This window comes from Orcinus orca, chromosome 12 (assembly GCF_937001465.1).
Source record: "Orcinus orca chromosome 12, mOrcOrc1.1, whole genome shotgun sequence".
Taxonomy (NCBI): domain Eukaryota; kingdom Metazoa; phylum Chordata; class Mammalia; order Artiodactyla; family Delphinidae; genus Orcinus; species Orcinus orca.
The window spans coordinates 51608367-51631735 of NC_064570.1; the positions used below are offsets into that span (position 1 = coordinate 51608367).

The 23369-nt window shown below is 42.7% G+C and overlaps 1 protein-coding gene and 1 pseudogene across 2 annotated transcripts in view; both read left to right on the forward strand.

Moving 5' to 3' along the window:
* The window catches only part of LOC101277396 (60S acidic ribosomal protein P1-like), a 267203-nt pseudogene extending 250014 nt beyond the window's left edge, over positions 1 to 17189 (forward strand).
* Positions 13799 to 23369, forward strand: part of RTN4IP1 (reticulon 4 interacting protein 1) — a 110774-nt gene continuing 101203 nt past the window's right edge. Inside the window, exons 1-3 of one of the 2 annotated variants that reach the window (XM_033418743.2) lie at positions 13799 to 13854; positions 16330 to 16413; positions 20687 to 20765. The gene's annotated coding sequence lies outside the window, so the exon portion shown is untranslated. The remainder of the gene's footprint in view (positions 13855 to 16329; positions 16414 to 20686; positions 20766 to 23369) is intronic. The other variant, XM_033418744.2, reaches the window with a different exon arrangement.

The following is a 23369-nucleotide window of genomic DNA, read 5'->3' on the forward strand; positions in this document are numbered from 1 at the left end:
AAATAGGTTTTGAACTTTTAAAAACATTAAAATAGTGGGCTTAGTTTATGCTAAAGTGTAAATGACTAATAACAATTGAAAATGTTATTTCTATGGAGATATTGGCATTTTGCCAGGCTCAACAGCCAGTGGAAGAGATGCAGCTTAAAATTTCTTGCATCTTCCAGATGGGGAAAATATGTGCGCTTGTGTGTGAATCCCCCTAAAATTAATGTATTTATTTAATACATAGTTATTGAAGTCTATTACAGCAAAGCCTTAGCGAAATACGGGGATGGATATAAAAGTACACAGGAAAGAATTCACACAAATGGGGAAAATGGGGCCTGGAAAGTTAAGTAAATGTCTTGCCTGAGGTTACCAAGTTTACTTCTGCCAATCAATTCATAAATCACTCAAGTGTTTATTGATTATTTCAAGATGTGCCTTTCATGATACAAAGAACCAGTGAGGAATATTGGAGAAATGTTACTCAGTCTGTGGCCTGAATTTACAATCTAGTTCAGGTTGCAAAAATAATATACATGAAGCAATTAGCCAGTGAGGCAAAATAATCAGTAATTAGGTGTTAAACTGTGTGGTATTAAAAAAAAAAAGTTAGCAGAGAGGAAAATAGGCCTTAGCATGGGCATCCTCACTACCTCTGCTCACACACCACACGTTGGCTTGCTTTTGCCTTTTGAGGAGGGCACATTTTTTTTTAATTCTAGAAAGTACAAAGAATAGTGTAATAAACACCTGTGTTCCCCTTACCCAGAATTAACAAATGTTGGCAAATTTTCACTTTTGTTTCAGACACTGTTTTATATGAAATGAAGAACATTTCTTAAAGTTGGCATTCCTTGCTGCACTCCCCAGCATTGCACCTGTGGGGTTCATCAATGGGGCTTCTGTTGATTTTCAGTGCTGAGTAATTGTCCATCGTGTGACTAGAACACCTTTATTCATTCTGCTATTGATGGCCATGTAAGTTGTTTCCATTTATTGGCTATTGCAAATAATCCTGCTGTGAACATTCTTGTATACATCTTTTGATGCCCAAATGCACTTGGTTCTCTTGGGTATATACATTGGAGTGAAAATGCAGCCTCATGGTGTGCGCATCTATTCAACTTTCGTAGATATTGCCAGTTTTCTAAACTAAGTAGGTACATTGTCACCAATACTCAGTATTTTACTTTACTAAGTTTTAGCCTTTTAGTGGGTATATAGTCATATCTCATTTGTACCACTGTGATGACTAATGAGGTTAAGCTCCTTTTCACATATTTTCAGTCATTTGAATTTCCTCGCTTGTGAAGTGACTGCTCAAGTGTTTTGCCCATTTCTCTATCGTGTTGTCAGTTTTTACTTGCTAATTTGTAGGTCTTTAGAGAGCTTGGATACAAGCTCTTTGTTATACGTGTCACAAATAATTTCACCCTCTTTGTGGTTCTCTTAATGGTGTCCTTGGATGAACAGACATTCCTAATTTTGGGTGTTCAATTTGTCAGTCTTTTCCTTTATAGTTAGTGCTTTACAATTCCTGATTAAGACATCTTTGCCTACCTCAGAGGATATAAAATTATTCTCTTATGTTATTGTCTAGAATCTTGATTGTTTTACTTTTCAAATTTATATCTAGTCTACCTGGAATTGATTTTTTTTTTTTTTTTTGCAGTACGTGGGCCTCTCACTGTTGTGGCCTCTCCCATCGTGGAGCACAGGCTCCGGACGCGCAGGCTCAGCGGCCATGGCTCACGGGCCCAGCCGCTCCGCGGCATGTGGGATCTTCCTGGACCGGGGCACGAACCCGTGTCCCCTGCATCAGCAGGCAGACTCTCAACCACTGTGCCACCAGGGAAGTCCCCCTGGAATTGATTTTTAGTATGGTGTGAGACAGGGGTCGAGTTTCAATTCTTCCCATCTTATTGATCTAGCACTATGTATTGAAATGGCCATTCTTTTCCTACTCTTCAGTGCCACCTTTGTCACAATCAAGTGTTCATCCAAGTGAGCATCTGCTTCTGGATTCTCTCCTTCCTTTCCTTTGGTCTATTTGTCCTTGGGGCTTGACTTCACATTCCAGATTTATCTCACCAAGGGCTGAGGAATCTGGAATATTTATTCCCCCACTCCTCTTACTCATTGCTTAAAGGTTGCCCCTGGGGACATTGACTCTCTAATACTGCTACCCTGCTCCAAGGAAAGCCCTTAGGGTTCACTTCCCCACTCACATGGTGGTGGTAGCAACATATATCTCCTTGTGGTTATAGAACTGAGAGCTTTAGTCTTGGGTTGGCTGTTGGCCAGAGGCCACCCTTGGCTTTTAGAGGATGCTCATGGTTCTTCACTACTTGGGATTGCCCAACTTGGCCACTTACTTCTTCACAGGGAAAGGAAAACTCCAGTACGATGGGCACCGCAGTTCTGTGGAACATAATCACATAATCATGTACACATAATCACATATATCCTGCCACCTTTGCTCCATTCAAGTCACAGGTCCCACACTTACAGGGAGGGACATCCCACAAGAGGAAGAACACCAAGAGGCAGGAATCATAGGGCCACCTTAGGAGTCTATCTGCCACAGAAGGTATGGAAACTATCTACCAAGCTGAAGGTGACCTCCAGCGTGTGCCAAATAGATATTGGCAAGACACTTTCAGGACCTACTCTATATCTATATCCTAAACCTTCCTGAATTTCAGAAGTATATACAACAGGCTACTTAATATCTCCTCTTGGACATCTAATAGGCAACTCGTCCTTAACACGTCCCAAGCCAAACTTAATTCTACTTTTTCACACCACCAGTTAACAAATAGAAAAAAACCCTTGCATTCTTCCATTTGCAAAAATCCTAGGGGACTTCCCTGGTGGCCCAGTGGTTAAGACTCTGTGCTTCCACTGCAGGGGGCGTGGGTTTGATCCCTGGGCGGGGAACTAAGATCCCGCATGCCGCGCCAAAAAATTAAAAAAAAAAAAAAAATCCTAGAGGTGTCTTTGATTTTTCTCTTTTTCTTATAAACTGTTGGTTCTGTCCTCAAGATATATCCAGAACCTGACCACTTTTTTACCACCTCTACAGCTTTCATCATGGTCCAGGCCACCATCATCTCTGGCCTGTTTCTACGCTTTAACCCCTGTAGTCAGTGGCTAGAGGGATCCCGTTCCAGTGTAAGTCAGAACATTGCAGTTCTCAGGTCAAAAATCCCTTAGTGGTCACCCAAATTTCCCAGAGTACAAGCCAAAGACCTCATATGCCTACACACCCTACTGCCCCCTCGCCTCTTCGCCACTGTCGTCTTCTCTTAACTCTGCTCCAGTCACACTGGCTGCCTTGCTGTTCCTTGTTCACTCTGAGCACATTCCTACCTCAGAGGCTTTGTATTTGCTGTTCCTTCTACTAGAACACTCCTCACCCCAATAAACACAGAGACAGGGGGTCTCTGCTTAAATGCTAGTGAGGCCTTCTCTTACCACGTGACATAAAACAACACCCTATCCCCCTTACTCCACCTCATTTTCCTCCATAGCAGTTATCACATAATGTGACATATTATGTGTTTATTTTCTTATTTTATTTATTATTTTTCACCGCCCATTAAAGTGTCAGTTCCATTAGGTTAGGACTCTCTTTCTAATTCATTATCGTATCCTCTAGACACAGCCTAGAACAATGTTTCACATGTAGGAGATGCTCAATAAATAATGGTTAAAGGAGGACTTCCCTGGTGGTGCAGTGGTTAAGAATCTGCCTGCCAAGGCAGGGGACACGGGTTTGAGCCCTGGTCCAGGAAGATCCCACATGCCATGGAGCAACTAAGCCTGCGAGCCATAACTACTGAGCCTGTGTGCTGCAGCTACTGAAGCCCGCGTGCCTAGAACCCATGCTAGACAACAAAAGAAGCCACCACAATGAGAAGTCCGCGCACTGCAACAAAGAGTAGCCCCCGCTCGCCACAACTAGAGAAAGCCCACGTGCAGCAAAGAAGATCCAATGCAGTCAAAAATAAATAAATAAATATATATATATTTTTAAAAAATAATAATAATGGTTAAAGGAATGAATGTTGGGACCTTAGAGGTCATCTGGTCTGGTCTCAATTCAGAGAAGGGACCAGGCTGCTACATGTTTAGTGAGTGGTAGAGATGGGACAAGAACCCAGGTCTCTTTTTCATTGCTCTTCTTATTCTATGACTTTTTAGTCATCCGTGGAAGTTCAATACTGATAACTGATAATTAAGAAAAATAATAGGGGATAGTACCGAACGTGTTCCTGAACATTTTGCCAAATAAAACTATGCTGTTCTTTTAATCTACTAACTTATTGTCCAAAGCAAATGTCAACAGTGAGTGGAAAGGGGCGAGGCATGAGTTATTATAACTGATAAAGCAGCAGGTTACTGATCAAGTGAGTCGTTGTCCTACCCCAGGGAACAATGGTCTGAGTTGTCTGCAAAGGTAAGTGACTCTGGTAAAGAACTTGGTTTGTTCCTTCAATGAACAGGTGACGGAAGGACCTGATCAATGGCCCCTTTCACTGTGTTTTTATCTGACCAGTGACTCCACGAGCTGCTATTAATAAGCTCAGTGTACACCACGCGAAGCCCAGAAAGGGAATCCCTCCTCTACCAAGTGGCTTGGGCTCCTCTTGCAGGGAGGATGCCTGTGGGGATGCCCCCCACCCATCTCTCTCCAGTCCCTTCCTCTGTCCCATCTCTCACCATCCTTTCTAGCAAAGTCTGCTTTGCTAAGACAATTTAATTAAGCTAAAACAACTTCCTAGGTCCCCAGGTCTTTTCTTTCTCCACCTTGTCTTCACATGCCTTTCTTCCACTGTACTCTATTCAAACACATTTTCTGTAATGGCTAAACATGGAACTGGGATGTAACCTCAAAAAAGAATGCTACTATTTTTATTTGCAAGTTTCCATAATTTCTCCAGCAATATAATGGATGAGAGTAGTGGAAGGGTTTCAGACATCAAATCTGCAGATAGGATGTGTCAGAAAGTTGTCTCTTTGGTGATTGAAAATAATTCCTTATAAACACTGTGATGCACATATGTGTAAATTAACTCTAATTTTCACTCTAGGAGTTACGGATAGCACGTGAAGGAAACTAATAAGGAAATCACCATCCAGAAGTGGTTATGTAAGCATTCTAAATATTGTTATAAAATTCTATTCCAGAGGGTATGTCAACTAGCCTAGGTGGTGTAAAAAAGACTTTTTCATTGGCTAAATGAAGAGTGTTCAAACTTTGAGGTTTGATAGAAGACTGATAGGTCCCGCCCACCTTACATGGAAAGAGTATACCTTTCCAGCAAGCCCACGAGCCTTACACGTTGGGGCAGTGCTCCAGGTCCAGAAATCCATCTGACCCTGCCTCCTTCCACTGCCTGGGGGTCTCTGCTGCCTGATTTCTCCAGAAGCCCAGCTGAACAGCTGTCAGAATATTGGGATGTCTGCTCCTTCTCATTAAGGTGAGTGTTAGTATCTGAGTGTGTGGCCTTGACCAAGATTAAAGGAAGGATACGATGATGGGTTTTGTGCCTGTTTGCTAACGAAGATTTTTTTAAGTACATTTAAATATTTATCCCTTCATGTGTAAAGTAATTTTTATTTTTTTTTGTGGTATGCGGGCCTCTCACTGCTGTGGCCTCTCCCGTTGCAGAGCACAGGCTCTGGACGTGCAGGTTCAGCGGCTATGGCTCACGGGCCCAGCCACTCCGCAGCATGTAGGATCTTTCCAGACCAGGACACGAACCCATGTCCCCTGCATCTGCAGGCGGACTCGTAACCACTGCGCCACCAGGGAAGCGCTGTAAAGTAAGTTAAAAAAAAATTGAGATAGAATTGACATATTAGTTTCAGGTGTGCAACATAGTGATTCGGTATTTGTATCTTAATGAAGGTTTGTATGTGTGGCAGAAACTGGCCTAAGAATGACTTTCACCATGATGACCTGCTTGGGGGTGAGATGGTGGGGGAAAGGGATACAGAGGCTCCACCCTCTTCTAACCCCAGGTACTAGCACTATTTACCACAGGGGTGTCATAATTACCAAATTGTCAAATGGCTTGCGTCAATTTGCAATCCACATCTTCAGCCGTGTTTTCCAATTGTTCTTGATGAAGGTAAGAAGTAAGTAGGTCCTAGTGACTAGTGGAGAAGAGCAGGAGGTTGTTCGAAATTTGTCTTTCGATCTAGGTAAGGATTCTGACACTCCAGGCTTCTTGGTGCCTTTCATTTCCCTCATCTGGGAATGTGGTAGACACAAAATGATGGGACTTGGGTTCTCCAAGCTAATAACTGCTATTTCATAAAGAAGAGTTCTCTCAATGGTAAACGTTAAGTCAGCCTGGGGAGTTCAGGACAAAGGATCAAAATATTATTTTCAAATGTGATTTTTGGCATAGAGGGTACCTGAGACCAGGATGGAGCTCCAGAAGGAAGATAATGAGATGAATCTTCAACTGTAGCATCATCACAGAAAATGTTCCACCAAGGCACACCCCCCTGAGTAGAGTGGCTGAGGCATCCTCCTACACACATGGTTTGGGCTGATGAAGGGTGATTCACAGAAGACAAGTGATGACCCTTCAGGAGAGATCAGGTCTTCAAGGGCCAGATGTGGGAGGGCATCCTTAATTACAGACTGAGGAAGGTGGTGTCCATACAGACTGAGTGATACATTTTTACTGATCCAGATGATTAGAAAACACAGAGAGTTATTATCTTTGCCATTATAGTATTGGGGGGTGGGCCTTCCCCCAAGCACACTCCCCAAAAGAGTCCAGTGCTGGTGTGTCCCAGCAATTCTCTTTTCCGGCCGGGTATGTGCATGGAGGGAGTGGTAGCTACAGGCCACTTTTTCTCTTTTTCAGTTTGAAACATTTGGGGGCAGATGAGTTGGTCTAAAACAAACATAATTACATGTTGACTTCAGAGATGGAAAATACCATGTATGCAAAATTACATAACCTGCCAGGAAGGAAATTATTCACATTGACCTAATTTTATTTCTGATCTACCTACCATTGTTTAGATAAAAATGTTGGTGGTTGACCTTATAATTCAATAGTTCTATCAGAAAACATTTTTTCAATGACAATATATTACAGAATGGAACATGCCTTGCCCCAATTACATACTTTATAAGTAACTGATAATTATGGACAGTGGGTGGCCACTTGGTAGAGAATTTAAAATCTTTTTAAAAAGAAAAACTATAGAATCAGCCATTTTTTGTCTTTACTTTCTTGGTCTTTTATTTTTATCATTTTTATTCACTTATCATTATTAATCACTGTTTTTTTTACCCTCTTGTTTTCATGCATTGACTCAACCTAGTTTATGTCTAAATTTCTGGTGAAATGCCACCTTATTTCACAACAGCTTTCTGGTTCATTTTATTTTAGGTGCTAGGGAAGACACTGAAAAGTAGAGATCAAAGGAATCTTGGCAATCATTCAATTCAATCCCCTCACTCCAAAGGTGAAGAAACCAGTGTCCAAAAAACTGACACAGCTTATCCAAGGTTGTACAGCTGGTTTGTGGCAAAGATGGATTTAGAACCTAAATCTCATGACTACTGGGCCAGGGCTCCTTCCCCCAAATGATACTGCTCCCAATTTCCCTGTCCATTCCATATTTTAAAATTCTGACTCTTCTCCTTTGAGTGAATTTAGACCTTTAAAAAATTTTTGTGTCAAGATGGAATTTTCCTCATCCGTACCTCTTGCCTTTTCTCTTTTCATACCTTGTGGGATCTTTGGGATCAATTAAAAGGAGATTAAAAAAAATTTTGCTACACCTAAAAAAGTCAGGGGAGGGAGATAGCCAACATAAGCAAGACTTGCTTGTCTTGTAAATGTTGCAGTCTGAAGAATCTGAAAGACACAAAGGTATTTATTTATTTAAATCGAAGTACACTTGATTTACAGTGTTGTGTTAATTTCTGCTATACAGCAAAGTGATTCAGCAATACATATATATACATTCTTTTTTTTAATGTTCTTTTCCATTATGGTTTATCATAGGATATTGAATATATTTCTCTGTGCTATATTCAACTATATTGAATATAGTTCTCTGTGCTAGGACCTTGTTGTTTATCCATTCTATATATAAAAGCTTACAGCTGCTCACCCCAAGCTCCCACTCCATCCCTCCTCCAACCCCCTCTCCCTTGGCAACCACCAGTCTGTTCTCTATGTCTGTGATTCTGTTTCTGTTGAAAGAAACAAAGGTTTTTAAGATCAGCTAAGGCTCCCTGGTTGGAAACCAGGACACTTAGGTAGAATCTTGAGAACAGGCAGAGAATAATAACAGACCAAGGGGATGCTAGAGGTGCGGTTATGGAAGAGGAGCTAGAAAGAGAGAAGGGAATTGACTTCCCATCCATGGAGGACCCTGTGTGGATTGATAGGAGAGATTTGGAACCATCCTTTAGACTCCATATGATTGGGTGATTGGCTAATGGTGGGACTCTCTTTTTGGTAGTAGGCTCTATGTGTACAGTTATGAACCCAATTTAAGAGTTACCTTGAAAATTTAGGCATATTGGTAAGTTTGGGTTCTAATACTACTACTCTGTTATTGGGAACCCTGTACCACTGCAGCTAATCTGGGCTTTCCTAAAATAGCTCTTATTGTCGCTATGTCAAGCTGTCCCATAGGGCACTTGCTTAAGGAGGGTGCAGAGGACCATACAGGATGCATAACTAGAGTGATGCTTGGGGCACTTTTTTTTTTTTTTTTTCTTTCTCAGTCCACCCTTACCTGCTGACTTCTAGACCATTTCACCTTATATGAGCATAATGTAGTATAAAGGTTGTAGCCTTTGGGATTGAACAGATCCAAATTCTAATCTCTACTTATTAATTCCTAGTTGAGGACAAAGTTTCTTTAACTACCCAAATCTCAATTTTTTCATTTCTAAAATGACAGTATTGATATATACTCTGTAGGGTTGTTGTGAGAATTAAATAATATGGGTAACTGTATGGTCAGGCCACTCAGGATGGCTGTTCTCTTGCTCTTTATACATCCCCTGCTGGACCAGTCCCTGCTTCACCTATACCCTACCCACATGACTATCCAATCCTCTTAATCATAGGGCTTAATCATGAACTACCTATGCGCTTGCCCCCTGCCCCAGCCACTGGTTTTCCTATAAATGGTAGCCTCCTTCTCCCCTGAGTGGCGAAGGTTCCTGACTGCAGCCATACATGGTAGAGTATTGCTCCAGGACTTTGCTTCAGACTTATAAGATTCCCTATTCAATAAATGGTTGATATCTCTATCTCTGGGCTCTTTCTTGGGTCTTGCAGCTGGGCAATTACATGGCTTGCAGGCCTGCGGGGTGCAACGTAACAGTAACACACTGAGACAGTGCTTGGCACCCAATTGTTGATAAATGGTGACTTTTATTTTTCTGGCACTACTGAGGAGAGGAGGGAGGGAGATGAATGTCCAGGGGGAAAGGGGCAGGAATTTCTTTATCCTTTGAAAGGGGGAAGGTTGGGAGATGGTAGGGATGCCTGGTAGGAATAATGAGTTGGCAAGAAGAAGGATGGATGGAGAGAGGAAAAGCAGGATAAGAAAAAAGAAGGATAGGGTGGAGAAAACAGACAAGAGCCCCAGAAGGAAGGGCAAACAATGTCCATGAACAGGTACAGAAGGTGTTTTCATAGCCCTTTTCTACTGAAAGTGTCCTTGGACTGGCAGCATTGACCTCACCCAGGAATTTGTTAGAAATGCAGAGTTTCGGGCCCCTCCCCAGACCTTCTGAATCAGAGTTCACATTTTAACAAGGTCTCAGGTGATTCCTGTGTCCACTAATCTGTTGATGTTGTTTTCCTCTGCTGGGGGTTAAACAGATTCAAATCAACAGGAAGGCGCCTGGGGCTTTGTGTGATCTCTGAATTTACCAGGAAGCTGTCCCAATTAAACAGGTGGGGTCCAAGATCCAGGATGTGTCACTCCCCTTGGCACTCTGATCTGGACAGAGGTGCCCCAAGCCAGAGTCAGGCTGGAGGCGCTGAGGGATTCTTAGAACTTGTCATCTGGATCCAAAGTAACAGGCGTGGAGGAACTAAGGCGTGGTTAACATTCGTTCTCTATGGAGGGTTAGGACTGTCCTTTAGACATGTCTGGTCACCCAGGGAGGCACCCTGCCCGACATGCATGCTGCCACATGTCCCTTCAGCTCCTGCTGCCCTTTCTTGCCCCTGAACAATGGAAGCATTTTTGTCTGTGCCCTGCATGGAGGGTCTTCATCACAGGTGCATGGGAAAGAATACTAGACTCATGCCCTCGGGCAACCACTTCCCTGTTCCCTGACATATAATAAAACCTTAATATTGTGATGTGAGATGCCCGGAGTTTCCCAGTGCAGTGGGGACTGGAACTGTGGCCTCTGGAGACTGTTCTACTGGATTGTACCCCTAAGTCAGCAGCCAGGCAGGTGGTGAAAATGAGAGAAGTTGCTGGATATAAAAAAAAAGAAAGTGTTGGGTCTAGGGTCAACAGGAGAGCACTTGACGCGTCAAAACAGTGGTGGCCTCCACTCAGACCTGCCAGCTGTCAGGGCCAGAGTGGCCAGATGATCTTTTTTTTTTTTTAAACCTGTTTTTTAAATTAATTTATGGCTGTGTTGGGTCTTTGCTGCTGCTCACGGGCTTTCTTTAGTTGTGGCGAGCAGGGGCTGCTCTTTGTTGCAGTGCACAGGCTTCTCATTGCGGTGGCTTCTCTTGTTGCGGAGCACGGGCTCTAGGCGTGCAGGCCTCAGTAGTTGTGGCACGTGGGTTCAGTAGTTGTGGCACGCAGGCTCAGCAGCCGCAGCTCGCGGGCTCTAGAGTGCAGGCTCAGTAGCTGTGGTGCACATGCCCAGTTGCTCCACAGCACATGGGATCTTCTCAGACCAGGGCTCGAACCCGTGTCCCCTGCATTGGCAGGCGGATTCCCAAACACTGCGCCACCAGGGAAGTCCCCTGGATGATCTTTATTCCAAGAAAAGCTAGAAGTCCAGACTTTCATGTTAAATTTTCTGATTTTAAAGGCTGACAGTGAATTCATTTTTAAAACCCTGTTGCTCATACAAAACACATTTGAGGGCTGGACGCAGCCACAAGCTGCCAGTGTGTGATGTCCTTCCTGAGTCTCGTAAGAGAGGAGAATTGAAATTTTCACCAGACTGGAAACAGGCAAACGAGACAAAGTCTCTTGCATTGCTGTTTGCCCCAGTGTGGTAGGCCCTGGCGATGCCTACCTGATGAGGATGAAGATGCTGATTACCTTTCCAGATGGACACAGTTTGAATGAAATATGGCTGTCACACCATTTTCACTGCAACTAAACCAAAAATACAAAACATTCAATAAGTCACGTATAATGGGATGAGGAGAGCCTATCATAAGTAGTTGATTAATCATTGTCAGCCTCTTGTTGGGAGTATTGATTGCATCCAAGCTAGAATTCCTTTGAGGCTGTCACCTGAAGGACACTGTGACCACAGAGGTCCACCTCAAGTTACTGCCTTTTGCAAAGTGATAATGGGGTGCACAGCCAGGTGTAATTTAAGCACATCTTCCTACAGGCAGTGGGGTGTTATGGCTGCACTGCTGTAGCTGTATTGCTTTCAGCTTTCATGGGAATCTTTATTGAAACAGAAACCTAATTCCATTTAGGTTAATAACGTGCCCACTCAATCTTCCTTTCCAGAACTAGCCTGATCTTTAAACTTTCTGAGGTGAGACTGGCAGTGATTCCTCATTGCAGGTAGATATCTCATCAGATAAAGCAGGGTTAGGAAAGGCTTACATTTTTACTCTGAGTCATTTTGATTTTTTTTTTTCTTTCATGGTGAAAGTGCAGTAACTCTCTCTCATCTCTGAATGCATTGGTGCTAAAATCATGGTGTAGGACACAGGAGTTGGCATGTGTCTCCCAGATGGACCAACCTGAAGTTCAAGAGTGGGATGAGCTTGTATTCAGGTTTCAAACCAGGACTATAGCTATTCATTCCAACTCTGCTCTTTTAATCAGGGCTGCCCTTGTGTGATGAATGGCTATGAAAATAAATTATGGTGGCTGAAGGGGAGTCTGGGAATATAACAACCGAGATGCAACTTTCATCTTTCCTACTCCCAAACCCCCAATTTCTTCCTCTCTGGAACCAGATAAGCTGCTAACTCCTGTGGGTGGCTGGGTACGAGTGAGGCCTTGGGCTTTGGTGGGTTCCAAGTAGAGAGAATTGTGAGGTTCCTGCTTCTCCCAGTGGGTTGGGCAGGTGCCTAGAGAATGATGTCAAAGGCCAGGAGTGGAAGCAGCAAACCCTGGAAAGATTGGGCTGTTGGGGATAAAGTCAACACAGGCCCAGTGTGTCTGTGCTGGGCTTCCCACCCCAAGAGGCGAAGAAGGAACTGAATGGGGACTGGGTCCTCTACCCTGTAGCTGGGCCAGTGTGAGAAGTCTGGAGGGAAGGGTTTCCTGCAGCTTCTGTAAGTCAGCCCGTGGGGACAGAGATTGCTTCTGCCATCTGTGGGATTCTCATCACTTGGGACTCATAAACCCCCATGTCCTAAGACGTGAGGAGCTCACACAGAAAAATACCATGCCATCTAAAAGGGGCCAGCAGCCAGGGAGAAAAAGCAAAATACATTCCCAGCAAGATGAAGCTGTGAGAGGCGTGTCTGAGTGGGGGAGGGACAGGGATATGAGCTTCCATGACAAAATAGCAACTGCTGGTGGGTGGAAAGAGAGGGAGAAAAAAATAAAATTCCAAAAGTCTAAGGGAGGAAAATGGAAAGTAAAATGATTCTAAACCTCTCATCTTATTGGAGTGAGGGGGAATCAGAAGAGAGCTGAAGCATCTCTGTGGGGAAATGATGCAAATTGGTGAGGAAAATAATATCTTGTTCTCAGAAAAATATATATATAATTTTTTTTAAAAATCTGTATAAGAAGGAGTTAGGCTCCCAGGTCACCTCTCTTGCCTCACCCAGGATGAGTGGCCCTCCAATGCCTCCTGGCCAAAGACTCTCCTAGAGGCTGAACCAGAGGGATTCTGGACTAAAGGCCACCAGGCACACCGAGGCAAGGAAACCACACTGAAAATGGGGACGAGGTGGAAGATGAGTTACAGAAAGGTGGGATCCCTGGGCCCTGGTCTTCTTCTGTGCCGCACCTCTCAGACACTAGTAGCCATGCTTATCCCTCTCAGAAGGGAACTGGAGGTTTCCCCTTGGAGGACCTGACCAGCTCCGGGGAGAAGACCTAAAGATATTGATAGTTAGAAACACTCAATGAAACAGTGCTGCAGGGAAGCCCACCAGTCAAGAGATTCCGCCCACACACTGAACTCCTACACTGCCATCTAGTACAGCATTCTTTTTTTTAAAAATTGAAGTATAATTGATTTATAACGTTTCAGGTGTACAGCAAAGTGATTCAGTTATACACACACACACACGCACACACACATATACATATTATATATTCTTTTTCAGATTCTTTTCCATTATAAGTTATTGATATTCAAGATATTGAATACAGTTCCTTGTGCTGTACTGTAAGTACTTATTGTTTATTTTATATACAGTAGAGTATATCTGTTAATCCCCAATTTTTAATTTATCCCTCCTCCGCTTTCCCCTTTGGTAACCATGTTTGTTTTTTATGTCTGTAGTGCATCACTCTTAAATATGAGCAAATAATCAAGGATCACCGGATACGCGAGAAAAATCTAACATGGAAGGCAGAGACCAGAAAGAAAGATAAAAAAATTTGGAAAAAAGGAAAAAGTATAGGCAACAGAAGAAAACTTAAAAAGTCCTCAGTATCTCCTAGAGAGAAAAGGTATTGTATTCAAGAAACAAAAGAAGCAATTAAAAAGTAACATTTAGAGAACAATTTCTATATATAGATATATATATATTTATTTATTTATTGAAGTCAAGTTGATTTACAATGTTGTGCTAATTTCTGCTGTACTGCAAAGTGGTTCAGTTATACATATATATACATTCTTTTTTTTTTTTTTTTTGCCGTACGCGGGCCTCTCACTGCTGTGGCCTCTCCTGTTGCGGAGCACAGGCTCCGGACGCGCAGGCTTAGTGGCCAAGGCTCACGGGCCCAGCCGCTCCACGGCATGTGGGATCTTCCCGGACCGGGGCATGAACCCATGTCCCCTGCATCAGCAGGCGGACTCTCAACCACTGCGCCACCAGGGAAGCCCCTATACATTCTTTTTTTAAATATTCTTTTCCATTATGGTTTATCATAGGATACGGAATATACCTCTCTGAGCTATACAGTAGGACCTTGTTGTTTATCCATTCCATATATAATCGTTTACATCTACTAACCCCAATCTCCCACTCCATCCTTCCCCCAAACCCCTCGTGCTTGGCAACCAGAAGTCTGTTCTAATATATATATATATTTTAGAGATATATTTTTAATTGGAGATTAAAAATAGGATAGCAGAAAGGAAAAATTCAAGAGAATAATTAGATGAAGTATTGTCAATTTTAGCAAACAGAAATACAGGACTCTCAGTTTAATCTGAATTTCAGAAAACAAAAAATTTTTTTAGTATGAATATGTCCCAGGCAATACTTCGTTTGTCTGAAATTAATATTTACCTAAATATCCTATATTTTATTTAGTAACCCTAGTTCCAAGACAAATTTGATGAAATCTCCAAGAAAATATAACCAGAGAGGGAGAGAGGCATAATAAAATTCAAAGATCATTTGAGGAAGTCCAGTATTTGAATGATAAGGAGTTCTAGAAAAAGAGAACAGAGAAAACAGACACAAAAAATTATCAAGGAAGTTTCCCAGAACTGATTGAGAGAGTCTACCCAGAGCCAAGCACAAGGATAAAAAAATCTCTGACAAAACACATCATTATGGGACTTCCATTTTGGTACAGTGGTTAAGAATCCACCTACCAATGCAGGGGACACAGGTTTGAGCCCTGGTCCGGGAGGATCCCACATGCCTCAGCGCAACTAAACCCATGCGCCACAACTACTGAGCCTGCGCTCTAGAGCCCACAAGCCACAACTATGGAGCCCATGTGCCTAGAGCCCATGCTCCACAACAAAGAGAAGCCACCGCAATGAGAAGCCCATGCACTGCAAGGAAGAGTAGCCCCCGCTTGCCGCAACTAGAGAAAGCCCGCTCTCAGCAACGAAGACCCAATGCAGCCAAAAGTAAAATAAATAAATAAATTTAATTAAAAAAAATCATTATGACATTGCATAGCACTAAGGACAAAACAGTGAAAGATCAAGCCACATACAGAGGATTAGGAATGAGAACGGCAAAAATTTTCTACAGAAAACAAGGGAGAAATGCCTTCTGAATTCTCAGAGAAAATTTATTTCTGGTCTAGAATTCTATACCCCAGCTAAACAGACCATCAGATCTGAAGGCAGAATAAAAAATTTTTTCTGGAATCTTTCGAAAAACTTAACTTATATGTACCCTTCCTCAGAAAGCTATTGGAGGATGTGCTCCCTCACGATGTGAGAGTTAACCAAGAAAGAAGATAAGGACCGCAGGAGAGAGAGTCAGGCAATCCCTAAAATGATAAAAGATGGAGATTTTAGGAAGATAACTGAATATATATATATATATATATATATATATTCTTTTTCAGATTCTTTTCCATTATAGGTTATTACAAGATATTGAATATAGTTCCCTGTGCTACAGAGTAGGTCCTTGTTGTGTATCTATTTTATATATAATAGTCTGTACCTGCTAATCCCAAACTCCTAATTTATCCCTCCCCCTCCCCTTTTTCCCTTTGGTAACCATAAATTTTTTCTATGTCTGCAAGTCTATTTTTGTTTTGTAAATAAGTTCATTTGTATCATTTTTTTTTAGATTCCACATATAAGTGATATATTTGTCTTTCTCTGACTTACTTCACTTAGTATAATAATCTCTAGGTCTGTCCATGTTGCTGCAAATGGCATTATGTCATTCTTTCTTATGGCTGAATACTATTCCATTGTAAATATATACACCACATCTTTGTTATATATTCATCTGTTGATGGACATTTTGGTCCTAAAAATATTTTAAAATAAAATTTAGTAGACATTCCTAATAAGGTAAATTACAAACAGAAGAAAAATGATAAAATTTACAAAAATGATAAAACATACTAAAGACTACAAACAATAAGAACAAATATTATCCTAAATGGCAAAAGGAGAATGGTAGGAGATTTGGTCTTGAGAGGTAGCAACTTCTACATCATAAAGAACTTTTTTGTGCCTGTGAAATTAAGAATGTTAAGCTATTTCTTTCCTAGAGTCCCCAAAATGTGAAGGACCACCTGTATTAGAAGCACTTGTTTTAGGGTCCCAGGAATCTACATTTCAAACAAGAGACCCAGGTAAGTCTGTTTTGGATTAACTTTTTTTTTAATACTACTTTTTTTTTTTTTGCTTTTAAAAAAAGTTTTATTGAGATATTTTACGTAGCATAGAATTTACCCATTTTAAGCGTACAATACAATGAATTTTAGTATATTTACAAAGTTATACAATCATCTACCAGAATCTAATTTTAGAACAACTCCATTACTCTGAAAAGAAGTTTGTGCCCATCTAGTCACTCCCTATTCCCACCTCTAGCCCTAGGCAGCTACTAATCTTCTTTCTTTCCTTCTCTCTATATTTTCCTTTTAGGATATTTCACGTAAGTAGAATCATACGATAGGTGTTATTTTGTGTCTGGTTTCTTTCACTGAGCACACTTTTGAGGTTTTGGATTAACTTTGAGAACCGCTACTTAGGACAACAGAAGTTACCAGAGGGTTCAAACTGAAGAGCAACAAAATGGGATTTTCAAAGACCTCCTCCTTCCTCTTCTCCCCGCAGCGCACCCATCCCCACGTGGAGGACAAGTAGGGCTGTTACTCTAACTACACCATTTCCTATGGAAAAGTTGGGTCATGTTGCCATTCAATGCCAGAAAAGTTACTGGAAGTGGCCTTGGTTCCTGGAGCATCAGGTTTCATCTCATTCACAGTAAACAGCAAGATAACATCTTCCTGGGACAGGGAGAGAAATAAACGCTGAGTCGTGTCTGAAAATCTGAGCTGGTCTATCTTGGTTTTGAAAGTTTTGTTTTTTTTTTAAATTCCATAATAACAAAACTTAAAATAGCTCTCAGAGGTGGTCAGTGTCATTTTTGCAAGTGCTGGAGGAGGTAATCAGGGCAGAGGGAATCCTCCAAGTGGGTCTCAGAGCCCAGCTGCAGCTGTTTTCATTCAGAACTCGGTGACATAGGAAAAGCAGATGTACCATCTCTAGAGATCTGGGGAGCAACCATCCTAGAGGCCACAGGGCATCTCAGGAAACTTAAATAGCAACAATGGAAACGAACCTTCTTTCTGATCAGTTGGTTCAACCAAGGGGACTTAGTGAAGCCTTTTCCAGCCCTGGGAGACTTTTTGAACAGAAACTCTAGGCAATGGTTCTGAAACTTAGCCTATGTCAGAATGACCTGGAGGGCTTGATAAACACTGCTCGCTGAGCACCGTCCCAGAGTTTCTGATTCAGTAGATCTGGGTGCAGCTTGAGATGTGGCATTTCTAACAAGTTCCCACGTGTTACCGAGACTTCAGGAATGACTGCCCCGTAGTAGGCAAAAGCAATCTGCTCAGCAACATTTTTTTGCTGGGCAATGGCTTTATGCCCCTACTGAAAGGGAAAACTAGGGATGCCAATGGGAGGCATGTTGGGGTCACACTCAGAGGTCTGCAGGGTTGTAATAAAACACTCCTCTCGAGGCCAAGGAACAGACTTGGACCTACTTGGACCTATGTACCTCTTTACAACAATCAAACCACAAATATCTGATCAGTGCCTATCATAACTATAGCTCCCATTTATTGAGCACTATCTGTATGCCAGGCACTCCACAGACATTTAATCTTCACAGCAGCCCTGTGGCTCGGTGCACACTGACCCTACCAGGCATATCCCACCCCAGGGCCTTGGCACCAGTGGGTCCCTTGGTCTGAAATGTGCTTCCCTCACACAGCTCTCTCCCACTGTCCTTTCGGGTCTTTGTACAAACACCGTCTTGTCAGAGAGGGCTTCCCTGGTCACCCCTGCGAGAATCTCACCCCCCCACCCCTGCCCCCAAACTTCCATTCCCCACCTTCACAGCCTTATTTTCTCTTCTGAGCACTTATCACTAGTGTTCTATATATTTGGCCTGCTTTGTTTATTTTCTGCTTCCCTCATTAGTACGTAGGCACCAGGGCAGGGATTGTGTCATTGTTGTTTCTCTAGGGCCTAGAACTGTCTGGTACACAGTTCACAGTCCATACTTACTGGTAAAATGAACAAATGAAACCTTCAGACCGCTAAGCCTTACTTTGCAGGGACATGCAGAATTTGGTAACATGATGATTAGAGCCTGTCAACTAAAAAGCCTTCACATCTGGCATTATTTCACTGGTGCTGTTTAAATGCGAGGGAGGAAAATAAGTAGAAATTAGAACAAAGAGAGGATGGAAACTGGGGGTTTGGGGTGGGAGCAGGCTGGGCTGAGTAGAAGCCCGGGCAGTGGCACAACTCACTTCGGCCCTGACGGGAGTTGCCCCTCAAGCCGCCTGCCAAGGGTGGCTCTCAGTGGGTGGGTACGTCCCCGGGGCTCCTACTGGGGGCAGAAAACAGCTGCTGCAGTCGGCAAGCATGGAACACCCTGGCCAGCCTAGTTGCTGGAAAGCAGGATTGGTTTCTGAAATGACAAAGAAGGGTTAGTTGAAAAGAGTAGCTTTCACATATCCCGGCCAGCTGACACTGGAGGGGACCGGAGCTAGGTTTTCACCCAGAAGTGGCAGCTGGCACAGCAGCATGATGGCAGGAAAGACACAGGGTCAGAGAGAGGCCGGCCGTGAGCCAGCAACCGTACCCTTGAGGCATAAGGAAGAATCGAGACCTATGATTTAGCTGCGCAAACAGACTCTGATTGGAAACACTCTCTGAGGGCGTCCGTGCCACTTGGAAAATATGAAACATTTCCTTTCTTGGCACCTGTTTCTAAAGGACAGGCTGCAGTGTTGACTGCTTTGTAACAATATATATATTCAGTTCCTAAATGAACTCCAGGCCAGCGAGCCGTTTCTCCTGTGTGAACATGATACAAAAAGAAAGAAAGTGGCTGAACAGTTGAGTTCCTGGCGCTGTGCACACCGGCAGGTGCTCAGGTCACACTGCACAGCACAGCACCCCAGGGAAAAAAGAGGAAAAAAATATATAAAATAACGTGAAAGCCAAGAAAAACAGACTTCACACACAGTGATCAACTGACCAACAGCTAGATTCAATTCGATTTAATTCCACAGTCACGGTAGAAATCAACTCAGGGTGGAAAGTCCTTTTCTAAATAAAATCCAAAGTGTGATAGTGATGATCGGGTCCCCAGCGTTAAAGGTCCTTGAATTGTCGAGGAGGTAATTTGGCAAATCTTACTTCCTGAGTCCATCAAGAGAACACAGACGACCTACTGTGGACTGCAGAGTAGAGACTGCCCGGGTCCCAGCGTGATAAAGGGCAATGCTGCGATGTGGTAAGCTGAGGGAGGAGCTGCGAGGCTAAGGGCTTGGTCTGGGGGAGCCGAACTGTTGACAGAGGTTGTTTACTAAAGGGCGCCCAGGTCAAACGTGCAGGGAACACATCAGGTGAAATAAGTAAATGGGTCTCTTTACTGTATTCGTCCATAGGCTAAGGTACCCTGGGAATCTACGAGAAGATCCCAGTATAGAGTGTTTCTCAAATATTTGACCCTAGAAACTTTTTTTCAAAAAACCTACATTAGAAAATAAAGCTGCTCTAAGCCTAGGTATCCCTCTGCACCTGGGCTTGGGAAGAAGGCTGTGGGCTAAGTGTGCAGTTTCTAAGCAGATTCTACTAGATCGGTAGGGAAGGGCTTGTTACCACTGCGTTAGTGAGTTCTTGAAAGGGCTATTAAACTTCCTCAAGCCTCTAAACCTGACTGTGATAAACAGTGACCTGGAGAGGATGCCTCCCTGCAGGTGGGAGAACTCAAGCTAGGCCTTTCCTGGATACGCTCTCACCAGGCAAAGCTTCAAACCATGCCATGGGAGTTGAATCTTTTTCTTTCTTTTGAAGTGCTGTTTGCAACTTACCAAATTGATTTTATCAATCTCTAAAGGGTTGCAATTTGAAAAATACCAAATTCAATCTAAACTTAAGCATGTTAAAAGTCTTAGACCTCTTCCTCCAAAGAATTCCATGCTAATTACCTCCTGGGGTAGAATAGGCAGGAGAGGCCTTAGGGCTGGGTTTTTCCTTCAGGAAAAGTAGTACCAAATACCTTCTTCGTGCAATAAAAGATCTTGACTAGGCCCTGCTTTTGGAAAAGAACAGGGAAAACTGTGGTTAAAACTGTTATTAAAATGAGGCTTTCAAATTTTAAGTGTGATTCTGTCGTCTTAAGCTATAAACGATTCACAGCTGTTCTCGAGATTTGTTCTAATTGAGATCACAGCTGAGAACCCATATAAGGGGATGATGCCAATTCGGACTATGGCATCAGGAGTCTCCCGGGCAGTCTTACCTGAAGACGCTCTTTCCTCCCTTCACCTCCTAATTCGTGTCTGAATGCCACTTCCTGGACCCCCGAGCCAGACTCAGTCTGAGGGAGAGAGGACCTAACCAACCTGACCTAACTCCGGACCCCAAAAGGCCTCCTGGTGCCTCGAGAAAGGTAAGAAAGATTAGTGATTTTAAAAGATTCTGTTCATACCTTTCTAGCATATCAGAAAGGCCTGGACCCCCAGGGTGCGGTTCCCCAGGTCAGACAGCGCCTTCTCCCAACCGTTTGGTGCACAAAGGGCGCGTCCAACAAAAGTTTTTTTAACTACTAATTGAATGTGATATTTTGCAAAGCACTGGGGTTTTTCAAGCTTTAACTTCAAGGGGTCTAGAAAATATTTGTGTTCTCATTTTTCCTTTTCCACTCTCTTCCGTTCTCAATTCGTTTGATTTCCTTCTGAGCATTTTTGCTGCAGCGTTCCCCATGATTGTCCCTTGGAGTGATATCTGGACTATAAAATACAATCTTTTTGTTTGGAAAAATAAAAAGAAAAATAGAAGTGTAGGTACTGGGGCCTGAGGAGCAGCGGGAGAGAAATGGGGTGGTGTCGGGGGCTAAGGAGAAGCAGTAGCCCAGTTAGAATGGCAAAATTCACTGTAATTTCAAGACTGAAAAAAAGTGGATTTTACCGTGCTAAATCAGTTAACTGTTCAAATGATTATTGTTCCCCTGGTGTTTATAAAAACATGTGAAATGAATGGAGACAGATTCACACAGACTTGAAGAGTTTTCGGAAACCATGAGTATACCCACGAGGTCTGCTGTAGTTTTGCCGGGTGTTGTGAATCTCATCAATTCTATTGTCCTGCAGAAATGAGACAGTAAAGCCTGGTGGTCAAGGGGCGGGGGAGGTGTCTCTGCACTGACTCACTGTGTGACCTTGGGCAAGTCACTTGACCTTGTCAAGCCTCAGTTTCTTCCTTTTTAAGTGGGCATTACTCACCATTGTACCTACCATGTAGGATTGTTGTCAGGATTTAATGAAGTAATGTATGGAAAGCACTTACTACAAAGGCTGTCATATGGTGAATGCCGAATCAATTTTGTTATGAAATGCTACATGAATAGAGCTACTGCAAGTAAACCAAGATTTAGTTTTTGGCAGAGTTTCATTGAGAGCCATGTGAGAGAAGGCCGGCAAGGGGAAAAGTCCTTGCAGGCCTTTTGCTTCGTATAAGCACAGCAGGTTTCAACCAGGAGCCATTTGCCCTTCAAGAGACATTTTCTGTCTGAGATACTTTTGGTTTGTCATACTGGTGGGGGTGGGGAGAGCTACTGGCGTCTAGTGGGTAGAGACTGGGGATGCTCGACATCCTACATTGCACAGGACAGCCCCCATGACAAAGAATTATCTGGCCCCAAATGCCAATCATGTGAGGCTAAAAAAAAATTGACCTAGAACTGTCCCGTTAACATCTCAGGTCTAGGGGTTATACTTTCCTTTATGACTCGGCCCAAAAAAAAAGTTGTAAATGAAGTCTCAAGAGACTAAAATTCTCAATTCCCTAAGGGCCAAACCCCACTGGCAAAGAAGAGATGTGGCAAAATTAGGAAATGCAGATTTTCGTATCACCCGAGATACAACCCTGGTATTTACCCACAGCTGTTCCAGGCTTTCAATGTTGAGGTGAATTGGTGGAATCACAGAGGCCTATGGAGGTAGGTTAGACCAATGAAAGCATGGGCTCACTTTGAAGAATTTAGTGGGAAGAGAAATTTGTGATGTTAACTTGGGGCCTGAGATTAAAGCACAGATAGGCTCAATCTAAGGGGAGTATCTTGGTTGATAATTCCTCAGGCCTACTTAAAAATCAGTATAAATCAGGGTAGCTCCTTTCAGGAAGACTTGTTTTGATTCAAACAAATTTACGGCTGGCCCTTCATGTCTGTGGGTTCTGCATTCGAGAATTCAACCAATTGGGGATTGCAAATATTCGGTAAAAATATGTTGAATAGAAGTGGTGAGAGTGGGCATCCCTGTTTTTTCCTGAATTTAAGCAAGAAGGCGTTCAGCTTTTCACTGTTGAGTATTATGTTTGTTGTGGGTTGTCGTAAATGGCTTTTATTATGTTGAGATATGTTCCCTCTATACCCACTTCGGTGACAGTTTTTATTATGACTGGATGTTGAATTTTATCAAATGCTTTTTCTGTGTCTATTAAGATGATTGTGTGTTTTTTGTCTTTTCTTGTGTTAACGTGGTGTATCACGTTGATTGATTTGCGTATGTTGAACCATCCTTGTGACCCTGGAATGAATCTAACTTAATCATAGCGTATGATCCGTTTTATGTATCGTTGGATTCAGTTTGCTAATATTTTGTTGAGGATTTTGCATCTATATTCATCAGAGATATTGGCCTGTAATTTTCTTTTTTTGTAGTGTCTTTGGTTTTGGTACCCGGGTGATGGTGGCCTCATAGAATGAACTTGGGAGTGTTCCCTCCTCTTCAATCTTTTGGAATAGTTTGAGAAGGGTTGGTACAAGGTCTTCTCTGTATGTTTAGTAGCATTCCCCAGTGAAGTCTTCTGGTCCTGGACTTTTATTTGCAGGGAGGTGGTTTTTATTTATTTATTTAGATTCTTTTTCACTTCCAGTGATCAGTCCATTCAAATTATCTGTTTCTTCTTGACTCAATTTTGGCAGGCTGTATATTTCTAGAAACTTGTCCATTTCTTCTACATTGTTCAATTTGCTGCTCATACAACTCATAAT